The sequence below is a fragment of the Tachyglossus aculeatus genome, chromosome 11 (assembly GCF_015852505.1).
Source record: "Tachyglossus aculeatus isolate mTacAcu1 chromosome 11, mTacAcu1.pri, whole genome shotgun sequence".
Taxonomy (NCBI): Eukaryota; Metazoa; Chordata; class Mammalia; order Monotremata; family Tachyglossidae; genus Tachyglossus; species Tachyglossus aculeatus.
The window spans coordinates 62901076-62921874 of NC_052076.1; the positions used below are offsets into that span (position 1 = coordinate 62901076).

General features: G+C 41.0%; 1 protein-coding gene and 1 non-coding gene across 6 annotated transcripts in view; one reads left to right on the plus strand and one right to left on the minus strand.

Annotated features, from left to right (window-relative positions):
• Window positions 1-20799, minus strand: part of LOC119934279 (zinc finger protein 536-like) — a 358396-nt gene that overhangs the window by 166787 nt on the left and 170810 nt on the right. The window lies entirely within an intron of this gene.
• Window positions 13440-13577, plus strand: LOC119935269. The gene has a single exon (XR_005453155.1). It is a non-coding gene; the product is annotated as a small nucleolar RNA SNORA7 (small nucleolar RNA).

A 20799-nucleotide genomic window follows, 5' to 3' on the forward strand; every position in this document is an offset into this window, starting at 1 on the left:
ACAGAGTTGGTAGTCGCATTTTCTGCACATGGCAAGCTTAAAATGGGAATTGACTTTCTGTTCTTCCTTCTACTTAGGATAAGGGCCCTGTGTGGGACAGGGATTGGGTCCGATCTGATTATCTCGCATCTACCCCAATGCTTAGAACGCTGCTTGCCAAATGGGAAACACTTAAGATATACCTTTATCATTATCATTTCCTCAGTTTGTCTTGGGCAGGAGTTGACTATATAAATAGAATCCATGCATGTACTTCAGAATTGGGGATGTATCCCCTTTAAAAAAAAACAAATGAATTGAAAAAATACTGGTGACACTTCACAGTTCACCATATATAATTCAGCCTAAACCTCTTTATGATTACTAGTTCAAAAGAGGATGAGGGTAACCTATTTACTAACTTGTCACTTGAGATGATATTTGAGTCCCAAGATTAAAAGGGGTCTTAAGAGTCAATTATTTTATGCCCTTTCCTCTGGGCAGAAGCACCCTCCAAAAGTCCCAGAAAGATTTTTTTTAAAATTTGTGTTTGTTAAGCGCTTACTATTTGTCAAGCATTGTTCTAAGTGCTGGGGTAGATATTAATCAGGTCAGACACAGTTCTTGTCCCACACGGGGCTCACAGATTAAGTGGCGAGGGAACAGATATTGAATTCCCATTTTGCAGTTAAGGAAACTGAGGCAGAGAAAAGTTAAGTGACTTGGCCAAGATAATGCATCCAGCAAATGGTGGAGCCTGGATTAGAATTCAGGTCCTCTGACACCCAGGTCTGGGCTTTTTCCACTAAGCCACACTGATTCTGAGAAAGAGATAGATGGGTTATGGAGGAGGAGCTAGATGTGACAAGATGATGACCACCTGACACAACTTTCCTCAATAGTAGCTCAAACTCAGTTTAGAATAAAACTCAAGGACTTGGCCATATAGCTGTAAATTGGGGATTTCCACCAATCCTAATGAATCACATGGCTTCCATCCCCCAAGAATGCCTTAAAAAGAAAAGTGACTATCATGTTGACATATCAGAATAAAAAAAAAAGATTAACAGGACAAAGATACTACAGTTTCCCGCAAAGAGTTCCTCAAGTTTTATAGATGCAGTGGGACTGCATTTATTGGATCTGAATGAGTGTCTACCAACTCAGGTGCATTGTAATTTCCCAAGCGTTTATTACAGTACCTTGCTTATAGAAAGGACTCAGTAAATACCACTGATTGCTTGTTGGGTCCCAGTGTCTGTCACACAATATAAAACTAATCACATAGTAGTTTTCATTATTAATTGAAAAAATGAATAAAAGGCAATTCCCCAAACATATAGAGAGATCCAAGAGGGCAATGTGTGCAATTTACAGAACACAGAATGATTTGAGAAGACTGTAAGCCCCAACTTATTTTGACATGGAGTATAGTGAGAGTCGAGAGAGGCTCTAGAATTCAAAACAGTGATGCATACATATATTAAAAGAGCTGACCAACTGGCTGAGAGATATTGAGTGACTACATGAAGAGGGCAAAAGTATCCATCTGTTAGCCTTCAATTATCAGTCACAAATCAAAATCAAATCTCTTCTAAAGTTGTTGAGAATGAGTGGGGGAGGAGGGGTAAGGGGAGAAACAATTGATGGAAAAGGCGCATATCGGGTGTTAAAATAATGAAAGACAACTTAATGAGCCAGAGAAATTGGGATCTATCATTACCAGATAGCAAACATGTAGGATGGTGAGTTATCAAGGTTAGAATATGAAAGAAAATGTGAGATTTTTATTATTATTATTATTAGAACCAACAGAGTGAGCAAAGTGGGGACACAATACATCAAAAGGGAGGAGAAGAGCCAAGACAGATTTAAAGGAAGGTGATTGGAAAATGGGATCTGGCAGGGGCTGGAACTTCTGAGGAAAGAGGTACCAGGAAGTTCTCTGTGGGGAAATGGACTATTTTGATTTACGCACAGACCCAAGACACACACACACATACACACACACACAAACACAGCTAAAACACTACCTTCTCTTCCATTGCTCCCAGGAGCACAGCTCTGAGAGCAGCACTTTCAAGACAGACACCAGGGTGACAGAATGGGTGGTCAGGGATTCCTCTCAAGTCTCCAGTTTATGAAGGGTTAACCCCGCTATAATTTTCTTCGTTTTAGACTACACGCAGGTAGCCTGTCGAGCTGAGTATCCCACATTCACCCATCTCTAATGATGATTATTATGCACAAACAGCTGTCTACAGTTCAATGACTGAGGATCTAATTGATCTCATTATCTCCCCCTCAATAAGGTGAAGTGTACGCTCTGACTCCGGTTTGTGAATCCCCGGCCGACCAGGGACCAGGCCGGGAGGGCCCACGGATGGCAGGAGTTGTGCGATTAGTTGATGTTCAGTGTTTTCCTGGCTCTGAACGAATGGGAATAAATACCTTTCTCTGTGCTGGGTTACAGCTACAATTTGGCTTTTGTTTTTGCTGCTTTAATACTGACGGGCTCAGATATCATTTATGAATATAAATTTTGCAATAAAAACAAGACATCGGTGTATTAGTTATGCATTCTTTTGTTATTCTTACCGTCTTTAGTAATTATTATTAATGTTATTATGTCCAATTTCCCCTCACCTTACTCACTGTGACAGCCACCACTGCAGTGTCCTATCTCAGGCAGTTAGCTCCTTCTGGAGCCAATAACAATGCTCTTCAATTAACCCTCTGGCAGGGTATGCTACAGTATATGAATGGGGTGGCTTCCTCATCCACAACAGTGAGCATATCATCTCTGTCATGAATTCTCCCATTCTGCCTGGCTTCGAGGTCCCCTCTTCCCCTCAGTCCTCTGACTTCCCAGCATCCCTGTCTCCCTCCTGCTCCGGCAGCCTGTAACCCATAGATCCAGACCCGCTAAATTATTGGGGCTTTTTGTTTGTTCTTTCCAGCACTGAATTGTTTTCTCCTTTTTCTTCTGGTTTTTTTTTTTTTTCAATTAAATTCTCCCTTGCAAGAAAGGCAGAAAGGAAACAGGCTGAAATGTTTAGGGGGAAAAAAATGATGAGACACTCAGTTTGTTGTGTTTTCCTTGGGTTTGTTTTGTAGCCAAAAAAATTACCCCCTTTGTCTTTTTGCAAAAGATGCGATGAAAACACCTATTGCTCAGCTGCTTGTCTGTGGCCAAATCTCCCTTTTTTAAAGAAAACTTCTCTTCACTTTCTAGCCTACGACCAATATATTTCTAACATAAAAACACTATATTTAATTGGTTATGGATCTCTGTTCTTTTAGCACTACTGGATATCACACAAAAACACATTAGTACAGAGCAATTAGTGCAACGGCAGTAAACAACCAAGGCACTATTAAGCTGTGGGTGATTAAATAGTATTACTTTTTTTATTTTTTTATGATCAGAGACTTCAAGATGGAGGAGATTTAAAATCTATTTCCCCATTAATATTAATATATCATATAAATAACAGGTGTCTTCAACTTCTTCTTAAGGTACAATTTATCCCTGGCACTTCAATCTAAAGAGAGCGACTCTTTTTTATGGAAGATCTGCTTCTTACTACACGCTGTTGCAATATTTCTTATCTTCATACACTGGGACATTTAAATGGTAATATTATTTAATTGGAGTTATGAAGTCAGGCGCAATAATACCCATACCTATATCACCATAAAAGAAAAAAATAGAACCCCCCCCTCCTCCTAAAATGTACGGCGTCATTTATATCTTTTCAAAAGGAGTACACCGGGCATTATATGACAAATTTATGACAGTGTCATATAATGAACATTGTGATAAGTGGCTGGGTTGACAGTAACCTTCAGGCAGTATAAAAACTCAGAAGCAGACCTGAAGACCTCACCCTAGTGGTCTATCTTTTGAATCTGCCTAGCCCTCCCAATCTCTCTGGACTCTGTACTTGTTTATAGATCATCCTCATGGTCTGGCACATCGTTTCCTCGGCATCTGATTAAGTTAACAATGTGCTGCTATTTGCATACAGATTTGCCAGGGCTTTCGCTACAGCTGCTCCCAAAGACTTGGTCTTTCTCTGTAATGTGATAGCACAGCAGTCAGTAAATGCAATCTTTGTCAAACCCAGGTGTGCTCTTGATTTGGTTCTCATTCGTTCCAAGCAATTTTTCTTTCTGTAGCATTTATAAGGCTCTATTATAGTATAGCCACATCTGGAGCTAAAATTCTTCTATTAATTATATACTTTTACCACTAGGAAGACAAATTCAGAGAGATACTAACATTTTGGGGATGAGGGGGATGATTCGTTTTATCCCCTTACATGACAGGCTGGGGTTGTTTGTTCTTTTTGTTGTTGTTTTGGTTTTCCCCTGAAATTCCCAATTTTTAAAGAGCCATTCACCATTTGGGAAATTCTAGAGAAAAACCATAAGAGAATTCTGAGTCAAGAACACCTAAACCACACCCTAGAGGCGAAAAGACTTACTGGTAAACAAAGTTTGTGCTCTTCTCTGGTATTAAGGTTCAGGTTGTGGCTGAGGGCTCTTGAAAGATTTATATCCTCAAGTCAAAAACCAAAAGAAGGGCTTTAAACCTTTCGCATAATCCATTCCCTAGTGGACACTGACTCACATCACCAAATCACCAAACAATTTGATTCCTCCACAGTCAAAAAGCAGAACCAAATTTGATCAGCACGGTGACTTAAATGCTGCACTTCCTTTGTGCAGCGGGAGTAATTTTTCAATATCAAGTTTGAAGTAGATTAGAGAAGAAATCTGAGCTGAGTCTTCATTCTCATCTTCTGAAGATGGACAAAGACTAGCTGCCCAAGGGTTCTGAAAGTTACTCCAGAGCTATTTTTTTTCATCTCTTTGGGGCTAGTCAGATAGAAAATGAAGCACGCAGAAAACTTTTTACGACTAGATAGCATCTGTGTGAATTTGCAATTCACCAAAAGGGCCTGAACTGGTCAATCCTAATTCAAAGAGGTGAATTTTGAGAAAGATAGAGACCAAGAAATGGGGAGAATGGGGTATGCAGAAAGGGAGAGGAGAGGGGGAAGGAGAGGGAGAAAAAGAGAGGAGATGAGCTTGAAAGCATGAGCACGTGCACAGCACAGAGAGAAAAAGAGAATGAATGAAAATGAATGAGACTGTAAGAGGGTGGTTGTGAATGAATACCAGTGGGTGTACTATCTCTGGCACAAAAGGCAATCGGAAGTCACCGAGTTGAGAGTGGAAGTCTTGGGGTAAACATTTTGATCTTCCAACCTAATCCCAAATCCAATCTAGGCAAATTCAGCTAGTTCTTGCCTGACCCATCTGCCTCCTTGTGGAATGTTACCATCTCATGACAACTGAGTCCCACCCTGAGAAGATAGTTAAGAATGAAATTCCCAGATTTGGGCCTGTCTAGAGCAGGTAGAGATGAAAATGATTTCCATGACTTGATCCAGATGCACAGTGGTAGGCAGTTCCTGGAGTGGTAACTTGATACCATTTATCTAAATAGCCAGATTCATTACAAAGGACGAGTTTATGATCAGAAAGAGAAGAGGCAATGTGGGAGAGTTGAGGGACCAGGCAATAGGGTCTACCACTGAGACCTTAATGGCTTCTACCTCAGCTTCCTCAGCTCCATAAGGGGAGGAGCAGAGCTAAGCCATCCTTCAGAAATGATGTGAGGAAAACCTAGTGGAAAGGACTATGAAACATTCTGCCAGTTACAACAAGCTACCTAAAATCTTACCAATATCATTTCCTCTAGGGGCCAATCTTTCCTAAATCTTGATTTTTATGAATTTGTTTTCTCCAGGAAGATGAGAATTGAGCTTTGATTCCATGTCATTCAAGGAAGAATCTATACTTTTTTAAAAAAAGAAAGGATTTAGACAAATAATATGCAGGAAAGAATTGATTTTTTAAAATTGACTCTTTATAGGCTGCTTGCCTCTTAAATCACTCTTCTCTCTGGCATCCGTTGCCCCTTCTGAAAAAAAAAATGAGTGAGGCAGATGCTGTGATACTGGATTACATCACTGGTTAGCATGTGGCATGAAAAAAAAATAAGAAAAGACAAATTACATTTCGCTTCTATAGTATGCTATTTTAGTGGTGATGGCTTGACTTTTGGCCCAAACGCATATGCCAATGGCAGGGCTAACTCAAGGGACTAACAAAAAGGAATGTGTGTTCACAGCTGTACAGTACACCAATACAGATTACATGTTTTCAGTGTTGCGGCCACAACAGAATGCTAATTAACATACTGGAGCGATGAGAACGGCTGTAAGGGCCTTATTGTTCCATTATTTCATGAAGCCCAGCTGCCTTTGTTTATGTCACTTATCCTCTCGTGCCACAGGTTTTTCCTCCAAAAATACTATCCCAATACAACGTTAATATTTAAAAAACAAAGAGGTGGCAGATTGTCATTTTTGTGTCAGTCTCAAACTGCAGAAACTGTTAAGCTGTTCTGGTTCGGTATTTAGAAATAATTTAACAGCCATATTCAGACACTGCCTGCATTCTAACATAATGGCTGAATACTTGAACCAAGCAAATGCATAACTATCCTGACATCACTTATGAGATTTAGATTGGTCAGTTAATGGAAGTCTTTACCAGAATCAATACCATAACAGCTTCTTGAAATGAACGTGATTTTTTACAGAGTGCTGCAAACAATAAGTACAGAAACATACTACCTTTGTACCCAGCACAAAGAAGCTGAGATTCAAAATTAAGAAGCAATTACATTTTTGCAAACTATTACAGTTGATTATTAAAAATAAACACATTCAAAAATAAGCCCTTGCTATTTAATAATTGGAGAACATAAATATTCCACCATCCTATTAATCTTTTTTTTACACTTTTTAATAGCTGTTTCACCTACTGGCTGGGTTATCGTGTTGCTGTTAAGTATTGATATTGATGATTGATGTAATAATGATTAAGCAACAATTCACGTTCAGGGAGTTTTAAAAATATATTTCAAATGTTCATCTCAGATAATGGTGTCTGCAGTTTAATTGTTTTTTGTTTGGGATTATGCATAAAAGTGACAGTGTATAAAATGCAGGTTTCCTTAAATAGTGTTCTACCAGCAATCTCTACGTACTACAGCAATTTGCAATCACTGTCAGCAAAAGCTCTTGGCTTATGTCCAAAATGTGTATGGTGCATTTCTTCCCAAAAAGAACAAATATACCCCAAAGTTGTGTCTCATATTTGCCCAGATATGCTTTTCCCGAACATTAGGTACAATAATTAGGGAAGGTCACAAAATTCTAGCCTATATTCCATTTAGCCACAGACACGAATTAGGTTGAAAAAGGTCTCTCCTCACCCCCCTCCAAAAAAGTATATCATTTCACTCATCAAAGCCACGCTATTGTGAAGACTCAAGTACACTGAAATCTTCCCAACATCCAATTGAGTGAACAAGCCAGAGTTGCTTTTTAACGAGTTTAACTGGTAATCTCAGATAAATGTGAAACGGCTTGAAGTGTCTGTCTTTTGTAAGGCAGTAATGAGAGGATTTAGTGCTTTCTATATCCCAAACTGCTTATAACAGAGAACATGCCACAGGTGTGTTCCACCCTAATATAGCATACTTTCTCGGCTTTGACCATTCCCCTACTGTGGACACAACATAGATTTTTTTAATTGGATCCAGGAGCTAGCTAAATTACCCAGCTGCTCTGTGTTTAAGCCCCCAGCTAGTTTATATACCAATAATAATAAACTTTCTATAATAGCAACTCAGCCTATAACAGTTTTCTTTTTCTCTTAACCTAAAAGTGAACCACTTTAAACTGATTACAAGTACTAAAGAAACTCCTGAATTGGTTTCCCTAGCAAAACTAGTTTAGAATTTCCAGAAGAGAAACAGGTATATAATATTCAATTGCTCACACACCTATTTTCATTGAAGACAGTGCTTATCTTCTAATACAGACAGAAAATAAAGCTGTAACTCATCACTTTGTAATTCACTGAGGTGGTTTTTTTCCCCCTTTCTTTTTTAATGCTTATTTACTAGGTCAAAGCATCATTCACTCTTAGTTGTATACTGGGACTCTGACAGTAGCATCCTGATATCAATATCTCTGCATGTCACCAGCTAGTATACTCAGCATTGAGTCGTACTAAATTTGATACAGTCTCAGTTTGATTCTCTACATTTAATGCATTCAAATATTAGTTTGCAAAATGAATATAAATGTTCAAAGAGAAATATTAAAAGGAATGATAAAGTCTTCTAATGGCGAGAAAGAATATTTTCATTGAAATACACAATATTTTTAGTTGAACAATTGTCTAAACAGTTTTTATCCCACTTCAACTTTGCGAAAAGGGTACCAAAAATGGTACCTATGCTGTTGAAGCTGAAACTGATAAATATAATAGCAACAAGGCACAGAAACACTAGTAAACTCATTATAGATCCTATAAATGAGATGTCTGCGTAACTGCCAGACATAATACATAAGCGGCTGTGTCTGAAAATAACTAGCCAGCAAGGTAATGCACATGTATGCATGGACAGTTGGAGTGAGAGGATTTGGTAACACTTCACAATAAGTTTTCTAAATTTACTTGATTAAGTCATTCATTTAGAAATTTCAGATGCTAATTATAGGTAGAATGCACACAAGTTGGATTCTAAGAACATATTTTTCTGAGGTCTGATGCTATGCTATGATGGATTTTTTTACACTGTTGTTTAGCTATCTTTAAGGACCTAATGATCTTTCTCTTCTTACAAACAACCCCTCAATCCTTGCACGCCCCCGACCCCCAACAGCCACATACACAAGAACAACCTTTAACAAGGGAATTAATCAGGGAGAGGAAAAAAAAAAAACTTATGAACTTACACCCTCATTCGAAATTTAGGTCCATTTTTTTTCTATACCAGGTCAAACTAAGAATACCCCTTGTATTTTTGGCTGTAGCTTCAGAAGGAAACAAAATTATAGCTGGTTCATTTGAACAAAGCCGAAGAGGGAAACAGGGAGAGGAGGGAGATGACAGTAGTCTAAAGCATGTAAATTTCAATCAATAAAACATTCAGTAGCATTAATTGAGCATTACTGAGTACAGAGTGCTTGGGAGGAAGAAGTAAATCCCTGACCTCAAGTAGTTTACAATCTAATAATAATAATAACAATGATGGCATTTGTTAAGCGCTTGCTATGTGTGAAGCACTGTTCTAAGCGCTGGGGGAGATACAAGGTAATCAGGTTGTCCCATGTGGGGCTCACAGTCTTAATCCCCATTTTACAGATGAGGTAACTGAGGCTCAGAGAAGTTAAATGACTTGTCCAAGGTCACACAGCAGACATGGGGCGGAGCGGGGATTAGAACCCATGACCTCTGACTCCCAAGCCTGGGCTCTTTCCACTGAGCCACACTGCTTCTCTAATAGGAGATTTAGGTTGATACAAGCTATTACAGATAGTTGATACAGTTGAAAAATCAAAGATAACAGCTGGACAGTTGGTAACATCACTGCTATGGAAATACTGCTTCCTTTCCTCTGGACCGTAAGATCGTTGTAGGCAGGGAATGTCGCTGCTTATTGTTGTTTTGTACTTTCACAAGCGTTTAGTAACAGTGCCCTGCGCATGGTAAGTGCTCCATAAATGCAATTGAATCAATGAATGAATATCATACCAAGAAGCAGCATGGTCTAGAAGAAAGAGCAGGGGCCTGGGAGCAAGAGGACATGGATTATAATTCTAACTCCTCCACATTTCTGCTGTGTGACTTTGGACAAGCCACTAAACTTCTCCATACCTCCATTTCCTCATCTGTAAAATGGGGATTCACCCTCTCAGGAGAGTTTCCAGTAGCCTACCAGTCTGGACTATGGGAGGGAGAGTCAAGAAGAGGCCTACCCATTCCATTCTTAGCTTGGCCAGTGGCTAGTGAGTGGAAGGCAATCTGCTACAAGTCAAGACTGCCCTGTGCTGTGCAGCAGCGGCATGGGAGAGAGGCGAGGGCGGAGACTCAGGTTTACTGTGTAGAAGGAGGCAATGGTTAACCACTTCTGTATTTTCAGCAAGAAAACTCTATGGATCCGCTACCAGAATGAGTGCAGGCGGAGGTGCGGCATTCTGAGAGAGATGTGTCCATGGTGTCGCAATGAGTTGGAGATGACTAGACAGCGTAAGACAAGAAAAATGGGGATTAAGACTGTGAGCCCCACAGGGACATGGACTGTGACCAACCTCATTACTCTGTATCTACCCCACTGCTTAGAATGGTGCTCAATACCTAGTAAGAGCATTACAAATACCATTAAAAATTAAAAAGTTGAGGAGATGAGTAAATAAGTTGAAAATTTAAATTGGTGTAAATATAAATGCTAAAGATGGGTTGTTAGGATGATATGACCTAAAGTGATGGTGGAAATTAAGTGGAGAAACCTTCCCCAAGGTAGGATTTGATGGTGGTGAAAGCTTTGAGTTCCCAAATTGTCTATTCCGGGGCTGGGACTCTAGAATTGAAATGCTGACATAAGAACACACAAGCCACTTACTGACATTTAGGCAAAGGCCTTAAACCACCCAGGGGATTAGGTCAATGTTGAAGAAGATTTGCAGGGAAGAACAGCGTTTCTCAAATGTAAATGAGTGGTTACACCCATGAATGACAACACCACTTTCAGTGAGAGGACTGGTTTCCTCTATGGCCAATGACAGAGGCAGCACAAAATATCCACAAGTTGACCTTGACTAAGAGCCATAAAACAAACCAGGCTCATCACCAGGGCAAGGTGGTGGAAATGCCAGAGCAGGGAGCAGTGGATATTCCCCACCCTGGGGAAAATGGAAACGTAACTGAGTAGAGTGAAGAGTAGGTTTGAACAGTCGGTCTCACCCTCTAGATTGTAAACTAGTTGTGGCACAGAATGTTTCTGTTTATCATTATATCATACTCTCCCAAGCGCTTAGAACAGTGCCCTGCACACAGTAAGCACTCAATAAATATGATTGAATGAATGAATGAATAGTAGCAATGGACAAAGGCAAATTTTGAGACTGTTCTTGTAAACCTCAATGAAGATGGTGTCAGAGTCAACTTGGATTAATTAACATTGAACTAGTTTATCTAGTGTAAATTAAAGCCTTACCTGAGATATTTAATTTGGAAAGTAACCAGGTATCACAATTAAAATGAAACAGTAGAGGGTCTAATGGTGTCTCTCTGCAGCACTTACCTTCCTGCCCCAGGAACTGAACCAATGAGTCCTATTTAAAGGGTCCATTTGAAAGCTCCAGTTGCTCAATAGTTGCTCATTACTGTTTATTGAGTGATTACTCCATGCAGAGAGAGTTTAGGAGAGTACAATAGAGTTGACAGAAATTATCTCTACCCTCAAGGAGTTTACAATACAGTTGGGGGTGACAGACCCTGAAAGAACAGTTATTGGTAAGGAAAGAGAGCAATGTGACCTAGTGGAAACAGCACAGGCCTGGGTCATTAGGTCATGGGTTCTAATTCCGACTCCACCACATTGCTGCATAACCTTGGACAAGTCACTTTACTTCTCTTTACCTCATTTACTTCATCTGTAAAATGTGGATTGAGATTGTGAGCCTCCTGTGGGACACGGACTTTGTCAACTGGATTTGCTTGTACCCACCCCAGCGCTTAGTACAGTGCCTGGTACATAGTAAGCAGTTAACAAATACCACAATCATTATTATTCTTCTTCTCTTTGCCTCAGTTCCCTCCTCTACAAAATGGGGATTCAATACCTGTTCTCCCTCTTATTTAGACTGTGAGCCCCATGTGGGACTTGATGTCCTTATATCTACCCCAGTGTTTAGTACAGTATTTGGCACCTCAAGTGCTGAACGAATACCATTATTATTATTATTGTTATTATTATTACAGTATATACATTCAGTGTTCTAGGGAATATTCCAGTGCTTAGGTGACATGGAAGTGCTGGCATGGAAATTGGTGGGGAGATGAGCCATTAAACAGGGGAGGCCTTCTCACACAGATGTGATTTCAGGAGCATTTGGAAAATGGGGAGAGCAATGGTCTGTTAAATCAAATAGTAAATTATCAATGGCATTTATTGAGTGCTTACTCTGTGTAGAACACTGTACTAAGCACTTGGGAGAGTACAGTTCTATGGAGTTGGTAGACTTGATCCTTGCCCTAGAGGAGTATACACTGTAGTGGGGAAGAGAGACAATAAAAAAAATTACAGATAGGGGAATCAGTGTAGTAAAAGGATTTGTAGATAAATGCTGTGAGAGAAGTGGGTGGTAAGTATCTAAGTGTTTAGTGAGTACAGACTCCATTGCATAAACAATGCAGAAGGGAGGAAGAATTGGAGGGGGAATATGGGAATTTAGTAAAGGAAGGCTCCTTAGAGGAAATAGGATTGCAATAGGACTTTGACGATGGGGCGAGTGATATGAAGTGGGAAGGAGTTCTAGACAGGAGGAAGAGCATGACAAAGAGGTTGATGGTGAGAAAGATGAGAAAGAGGCATGATGAGCTCCAGTCCAGGGCCTGAGCTGTGAAAGAGGGGATACCTGAAATGGTTCCAGGAACTTCCAGCATTTCTGAAGAACTGCCCTAAAGGAAGTGGAAGTAGGAAAATCTACCCAAAATGTAAAACAGAGTTGGTAGAACCAACCTGTGGCCTGTTGTGCTAAGCTTAAATATATGTCTAATCTTAGGATGGGGCTGGCTTTGGGAATGCAGAAAGCATTAACAGACTCACCAGAAAGCTCTGTCTCATAAGGTATCCAGCTCCATTAAATCCGTCCCAGAATTTTGGCTAGTGCGACTATTTGGAAAACCTTCTGAGTATTTGTCTAAACCAAGTCTTGAGCCTTGGAAAATGTCACCCTCATTCCTAACAAGCATTCCTGCTGGCACAGTTAGAGCTAAAAAGCTGGCAATGGGGTCTCAAAGGAAAGCATAAAGAATCAGGTTATTTGAGATTGGAGAAAGGGGAAAAAAATGAGTGACTATAAAGCCCGAGAATATGGAGGTTTATTATAAAGAAGCAGGTGATGAACCACCTTAAAAGATGGAATAAGAAGAACTGTGGCCTAGTGGGAAGAACACAGGGCTGGGAGACAGAAGAGCTGAGTTCTAATCCCAACTCTGCCACTTGCTGGCTGTGTGACCTTAGACAAGTCACTAACTTCTCTGTCACTCAGTTTCCTTGTCTAGAAAATGAGGACTCAATAACTGTTCACCCTCCACTTAGACAGTGAGCCCCATGTGGAACAGGATCTGGATCTGATTTGATTATCTTATATCAACCACAGTACTTAGTTCAGGGCTTGGTACATAGTAAATGATTAATACATGCCACATTTGATAATCATCTTTTTTTTATTCATTAACAAGAAGGTGAAACTGAAGCATGATAGATTTAAATAAGACACTTCTAGGTAAGTTAGTAACCCCTCTCAGGGTCACACCTGGAGAGTTTCCAGTATTCTACCAGTCTCGATTATGTGAGGGAGAGCCAAGCAGAGGTCTATCCATTCCATTCCTAGTTTGGCCAGTGGCTAGTGAGTGGAAGGCAATCTGATACAAATCAAAACTCTTCCGTGCTGGGCAGCAGCAGCATGGGAGAGTCAAGGGTGGAGACTCAAGTTTACCGCATGGAAGAAGGCAGTGGTAAACCATTTCTGTATTTTTACCAAGAAAACTCTAGGGATGCACTACCAGAATGCCTGCAGATGGAGGTGGGGCGTTCTGGGAGAGATGTGTCCACGGTGTTGCTATGGGTTGGAAACGACTCGACAGCATAAGACAAGATAAGAACTAGTAAATCCTGGCATGGGATGGTCATGGAGGGGTTTTCTCTGGCCATCTGTTAAAATTCAATAGATTCCAATCAGTGTGGCTTTGTTTGGTTGGAGGACTACCTGGTACCAAGACCTAACTAACCTCTCAACTTTGATGGGGAAGCAGCATGGCTCAGTGGAAAGAGCGCGGGCTTGGGAGTCAGAGGCCATGGGTTCAAATCCCGGCTTCACCGCTTGTCAGCTATGTGACCTTGGGCAAGCCACTTAACTTCTCTGTGCCTCAGTTACCTCATCTGTAAAATGGGGATTAAGACCGTGAGCCCCATGTGGGACAACCTGATCACCTTGTATCCCCCCCAGCACTTAGAACAGTGCTTCACACATAGTAAGCACTTAACAAATACCACCATTATTACTTTTTGAGGAACAGAAATTGCTTCCCCTATTCTAAAGCCAGTTGTCTCCTAAATTCAGAGAAAGATATTGGTCACTGAGCTTGGGGAGAAGGATGGGGAAATGCCAGACTATGTAAACTATTCACAACAGCCCTTTCTCTTTCTGATAAATACCATATAAATAAATGCATATATACGAGAAGTTGTGTGGCTTAGTGGAAAGAGCATGGATTTGGAAGTCAGAGGTCATGGGTTCTAATTCGGGCTCCGGCACTTATCAGCTGTGTGACTTTGGCCATGTCAGTTAACTTCTCTGTGCCTCACTTACCTCATTTGTCAATCAATCAATCAATCGTATTTATTGAATGCTTACTGTGTGCAGAGCACTGTACTAAGTGCTTGGGAAGTACAAGTTGGCAACATATAGAGACAGTCCCTACCCAACAGTGGGCTCACAGTCTAAAAGGGGGAGACAGAGAACAAAACCAAACATACTAACAAAATAAAATAAATAGAATAGATATGTACAAGTAAAATAAATAAATAAATAAATAGAGTAATAAATATGTACAAACATATATACATATATACAGGTGCTGTGGGGAATGGAAGGAGGTAAGATGGGGGGATGGAGAGGGGGGCGAGGGGGAGAGGAAGGAAGGGGCTCAGTCTGGGAAGGCCTCCTGGAGGAGGTGAACTCTCAGTAGGGCCTTGAAGGGAGGAAGAGAGATAGCTTGGCGGATGGGCAGAGGGAGGCCTTTCCAGGCCCGGGGGATGACATGGGCCAGGGGTCGATGGTGGGACAGGCGAGAACGAGGCACGGTGAGGAGATTAGCAGCAGAGGAGCGGTGGGTGCGGGGTGGGCTGTAGAAGGAGAGAAGGGAGGTGAGGTAGGAGGGGGCGAGGTGATGGAGAGCCTTGAAGCTGAGGGTGAGGAGTTTCTGTCAAGTGGGGATGAAGACTGTGAGCCCCAAATGGGACAGCCTGATGACCTTTTATCTATCCCAGCACTTAGAACAGTGCTTAGTGCATAGTAAGTGCTTAACAAATACCATCATCATTATTATTATTATTATAGATGATACAAATATGGGTGAGCTTGTCTGCACATTTGCACATACTGATAAAAGTTCCCCATCAGTAGTGTCATTTTCATAACCATGGGATCACTCTATTTATGCATATATATATATATATATAGTGTTTTATATGTCATATATATGGCATTTTTTCAATCTATACTTCACGCTGCTGCCCGGATCATCTTTGTGCATAAGCGCTCTGGGCAAGTTACTCCCCTCCTCAAAAATCTCCTGTGGCTACCAATCAACTTATGCATCAGGCATCCAGTCTCACCTCTGCAACATCGCCAAAATCCGCCATTTCCTCTCCATCCAAACCGCTACACTGCTCATTCAATCTCTCATCCTATCCCGATTGGATTACTGCATCAGCCTTCTCTCTGATCTCCCATCCTCCTGTCTCTCCCCACTTCAATCTGTACTTCACGCTGCTGCCCGGATCATCTTTGTGCAGAAATGCTCTGGGCATGTTACTCCCCTTCTCAAAAATCTCCAGTGGCTACCAATCAACCTATGCATCAGGCAAAAACTCCTCACTCTCGGCTTCAAGGCTGTCCATCACCTCGCCCCCTCCTACTTCACCTCCCTTCTTTCCTTCTACAGCCCAGCCTGCACCCTCCGCTCTTCTGCCGCTAACCTCTTCACTATGCCTCGCTCTCGCCTGTCCTGCCATCGACCCCTGGCCCACGTCCCCCCCGCTCGCCTGGAATGCCCTCCCTCTGCACATCCACCAAGCTAGCTCTCTTCCTCCCTTCAAAGCCCTACTGAGAGCTCACCTCCTCCAGGAGGCCTTCCCAGACTGAGCCCTCTCCTTCCTCTCCCCCTCCTACCCCTCCCCATCCCCCCGCCTTACCTCCTTCACCTCCCCACAGCACCTGTATATATGTTTGTACATATTTATTACTCTATTTATTTTACTTGTACATATTTACTATTCTATTTATTTTATTTTGTTTATATGTTTTGTTTTGTTGTCTGTCTCCTCCTTCTAGACTGTGAGCCCTCTGTTGGATAGGGACCGTCTCTATATGTTACCAACTTGCACTTCCCAAGCACTTAGTAAAGTGCTGTGCACACAGTAAGCATTCAATAAATATGATTGAATGAAATTTGTTAAGCACTTACTATGTGCCAGGCACTGTATTAAGCACTTGGGTAGATACAAGCAAATAGGGTGGGACACAGTCCCTGTCCCATGTGGGGCTCACAGTCTTAATCCCCATTTTACAGATGTGGTAACTGAGGCCCAGAGAAGTTAAGTGACTTGCCCAAGTTCACACAGCAGACAAGTGGCAGAGCTGGGATTAGAACCCAGGTCCTTCTGATTTGCAGGCCTGTGATCTACCCACTAGGCAACACTGCTTCATAATACCTAGTAATAATCATATCTATCAAAGATGCATTCCATTTCCAAACCAAGAAAAAAAATGTGAAGGGAAAATTTTGACTTGTAAGGTGGCACCTTAACCTGAGAAAGTTCAACCTTGCAGATTAATTCAAAATCCTTATTATCTCTCCAGAAATTTCACCAGCCCTTCCTAATATTATGACATTCAGACATCTAATGACCATTGGCAACACTGCCTAGGGTAAAAGGAATCATTCCTTTGGGCCAGAATTAAGTCACATTAAACCTTTATCTGCTCAGAGCCATACTTATTTAGGGCTGAATCTGATTTCTTAGGATACTGAGCCCAAGGGCTCATGCTGGCTTTTAACCACACTTATGAGTTATAATTTATTCTCTTTGGAAGAACAAATAAGGCATGGAGCTGATGTACACAAAAAGGCTTGTTGAGTTTTAGGATGATCCAATAGAGATCCCAAAAGTTCTTACTTAGCTAGCAGGGTTGGGATACCAAGAGGGCATTCATACATTTGCCCCAGAATCTGTAAACTGTCAATCATCATCATCATCATCAATCGTATTTATTGAGCACTTACTGTGTGCAGAGCACTGTACTAAGCGCTTGGGAAGTACAAGTTGGCAACATATAGAGACAGTCCCTACAACAGTGGGCTCAATCCTGGCAGAGGTGTGAGGGGGGAGTGTACAGTGTACAGCTTCTAGCCACTGAAAAATGTCTCTGACATGTCCCGTGTTCCATGCCTCAGTGAGATCACATCAATAGCATTTCTTAGAACCTACTATGCACAACCCCTCTCAGGATCACTCCTGGAGAGTTTCCCATTACTCTACCAGTCTCGGCTATGGGAGGAAGAGTCAAGCAGAGGAACACCCGCTCTCTTCCTAGCTTGGGCAGTGGCTATTGAGTGGAAGGCGATCTGTTACATGTCAAAACTCTCCTGTGCTGGGCAGCAGCGGCTGGGAGAGAGTCAAGGGTGGAGACTCATGTTTTCTGGGAGGAAAAAGGCAATGGTAAACTACTTGCCCTATTTCTACTAAGAAAATTCTACGGATCCACTACCAGAATGATTGCAGATGAAGGTGAGGCATTCTGGGAGAGATGTGTCCATGGCATCACTATGGGTCGGAGATGATTCGACAGCATAAGACAAGACTGTGCACAAAGGACTATATTAGTCACTGAGAGAACTTGCAGAAGAACAAAAAGAGTCAAGGTCACTGCCCTTAAGAAGCTTAAAAATAAAGGTGGAGACAAACACAGGATGACAAACACAAAATTAGATTAGAGTGCAGGAGTATGGATAAAAATAAATGCATACATAACATTAGCACTGTAGACATGAGTACTGTACATAATTACAAATTGTAAATATATGCATGATGTTGTAAGATATATACTTGATTATGGTATTAGCTGTAAAGATGAATACTAAGGCCAGATGGGTGACATGAGTGAGTTTTCAGAAGATCTTTGATAGAGTAAAAGAATGTGATTGGGTCAAATGGAAGGGAAAGGGCATTTCAGAAAGGAGGAATGGAATGATAACTGATCAGAATAACTTGTACTTCCCAAGTGCTTAGTACAGTGCTCTGCACACAGTAAGTGCTCAATAAATACGACTGAATGAATGAATCAGAAGCAGAGTCGAGAATAGAGGGTAATGAGGAAATTAAGTAGCTTAGAGAAGTAATCATGAGCTGGAGTGGAGCTGCATATGAGGGCAGTTAAGAATGAGGAAGCATTAAGCCAATAGTAAGGAAATAGGGAACCATTAGGTGCTTTTGAGAACTGACTCAATCAACATTAAGAAAAGTCCTGCAGTTGAGTGATTGGAGGTGGAAGAGATGGAAGCTAGGAGGACCAGAAAGCAGTCTGTAGGAGCAATCCTGAAGACAAAGTAATTAGGTCTTTTTTCAGGAGGAAACAGGTCAATTTGGCCCTATTTCATCAGGTGCCCAGCAAGGGCTTTGGAGTGTAATCCTGGTAGGAAGCCTGGAATTCTGAAATACTCTAAAGCCAAAGACCACCAGTGGTCTTTGAGTGCCAAAGGAGGTTTGGCAACAGGAATTTTTTCTTTTTTTCTAAATCCTGTCCAGGCCACAGAATGTGAGTTTCTTTCAGTCGGTGTGACCCCTACTTGGTTGGTAGCTGCGACAGGTTACGTCGCCAGCTGATGATTATAAAAATGGTAGGGAAAGAACAGATATATGAAATATTATTGAGAAAGAATCTGTAGAAGCAGTCAAGCATTCTGTCCCTAGAAGCTCCCTGCTGCTCTGAGAATTTGCCCTCGCTTGCTGGATAGAGGTGCTCAAAGCCTTGCCACACATTTTACAACTTACTTTGGGGCAGGAACTTGACAAATCTCATGAACCCAAAGATACAGTACAATACACTCTAGGAGTGCTCAAACACCCTTATTGATTTTGGCTCCAGACTCCTTTGGATTCTAATGGACAAATTATCTTTATTAAAATGGCTGGCCTCGATGAAGGATAAGTTTTCTGAATAGAATGCTCCATAGGATAAATTCTTGTGTTTGACTTCACAGTAGCTGGTTCTCAACCAATCTTTAAGTATCAATCAATCAACGGTATTTATTGAGTGCTTACCGTGTGCAAAGCACTGTACTGCACTGTACTAAGCTTTCAGGGCAAGTACAATATAATAGAGTTGGGCGACTTGTTCCCTGCTCATAATGGACCTTGCAGTCTAGAGGGGAGTTTACAGGCTGGAGATGATCTTAATGGCATGAAAACACGCTAGTCCAAATCCACAACTTGTGGTAGGTGTTTTCCAAAAAGTTTTGGAAACTCCTCCCTTCCCCAATCCATGCACATTCCTTACTGACTTCAGTGAGATGGTTGCTTAAGTAAGGATCACTAGATCAATATGATGATGTAGCTACTATTATTCAGCTATTAGTGCTCAACAACACAAGATCTAAGTTTAATGGAAGAAATGCTTTCCAATTTGGAGGAAACAAAGGAGTAATTTTCTTTGGTTTTTCACAGCCCTATATATAGCAACCCATTATCCTTCAGCTAAAGGCCACTGGAGGTAGTGAAAATGCATAGAGGCCTTTTGTCTTTATCTGAAAGGTAACAGGCTGTGGCCATAATAATATTAGCAATTGTGACAGTTGTTAAATGCTACTATGTGCCCAGCACTATGCTAAGCACTGGGGTAGATACAATATAATCAGTTAGTCCCTGTCCCACATGGGGTTCACCATCTAATGTGAAATTCAACCTTGAGGTACTGTTCCTAGAGCCAAAATCTTTTTTCTTCCATGGCTACACAGATGTAACTACTGAAAATTTTGTACATAAACTTTTTTTAATTAACAAGCCACAAAACAAACCTGGAGCAATTTTTTAAAAAGCAGTTAGTCCAGCAAAGTCAAAATAATAGGTATATATGAAAAATGCAGGTAAATAAACATTTCAGAGGGGCTTGGGTTTGAAGACATTGAGAAATTCCCACTGCTCCTATTCCCACATTACTTTTTCTAAAATGTGTCCCTAGGAAAAACGGTGGAGTTAAAAAATATCTTCTCTATCTGGTTCAGAAAAGAGAGTGAGATATAGTAACAGGAGTCAAAAAAAAAAGTTATGAATTCCTTTCACAAAAGAACTTCAAAAGTAGGTAGAGGATCAACTGAATCAGGAACCAAAAGTTTTCCTTGGAAAATGTTCACTTAAAAACCCAGCTTGGATCAATTATTACTTATTCTCAATGAATGAGCAAATGGCTAGCAAGGGATGCCACAGAGTTCCTCTGGAATCTACAAACTCTAGGTACAGAGGAAACTAAACAGGAAACTGAGCTAGAAAATGTGCAGCAGGAGGATCAGAGTTGAGAATAGCTGTATTACCTGGTTCCTTTTTGGAATCAATTTGCTGGCAATGCTGATAGTAGCCATTGGTTTCCTTGACTGCCTGATCCTATGCCAGACAAGGGTCAAAAAAACCCTTAGTTTTAATTATTCTGATGCCAAATTCACATTTTGTTTTATCCTCCATTCTTCCAACTCCAAATGCCTGATACACCAAACTCAGAGTGCAGCTATTTCGGTTCAGTAGGGGGAATAAATCAATGTTATTTATTGAGCACTCAGTATGTGCAGAGCACTGTATTAAGCACTTGGAAGAGTGCAATA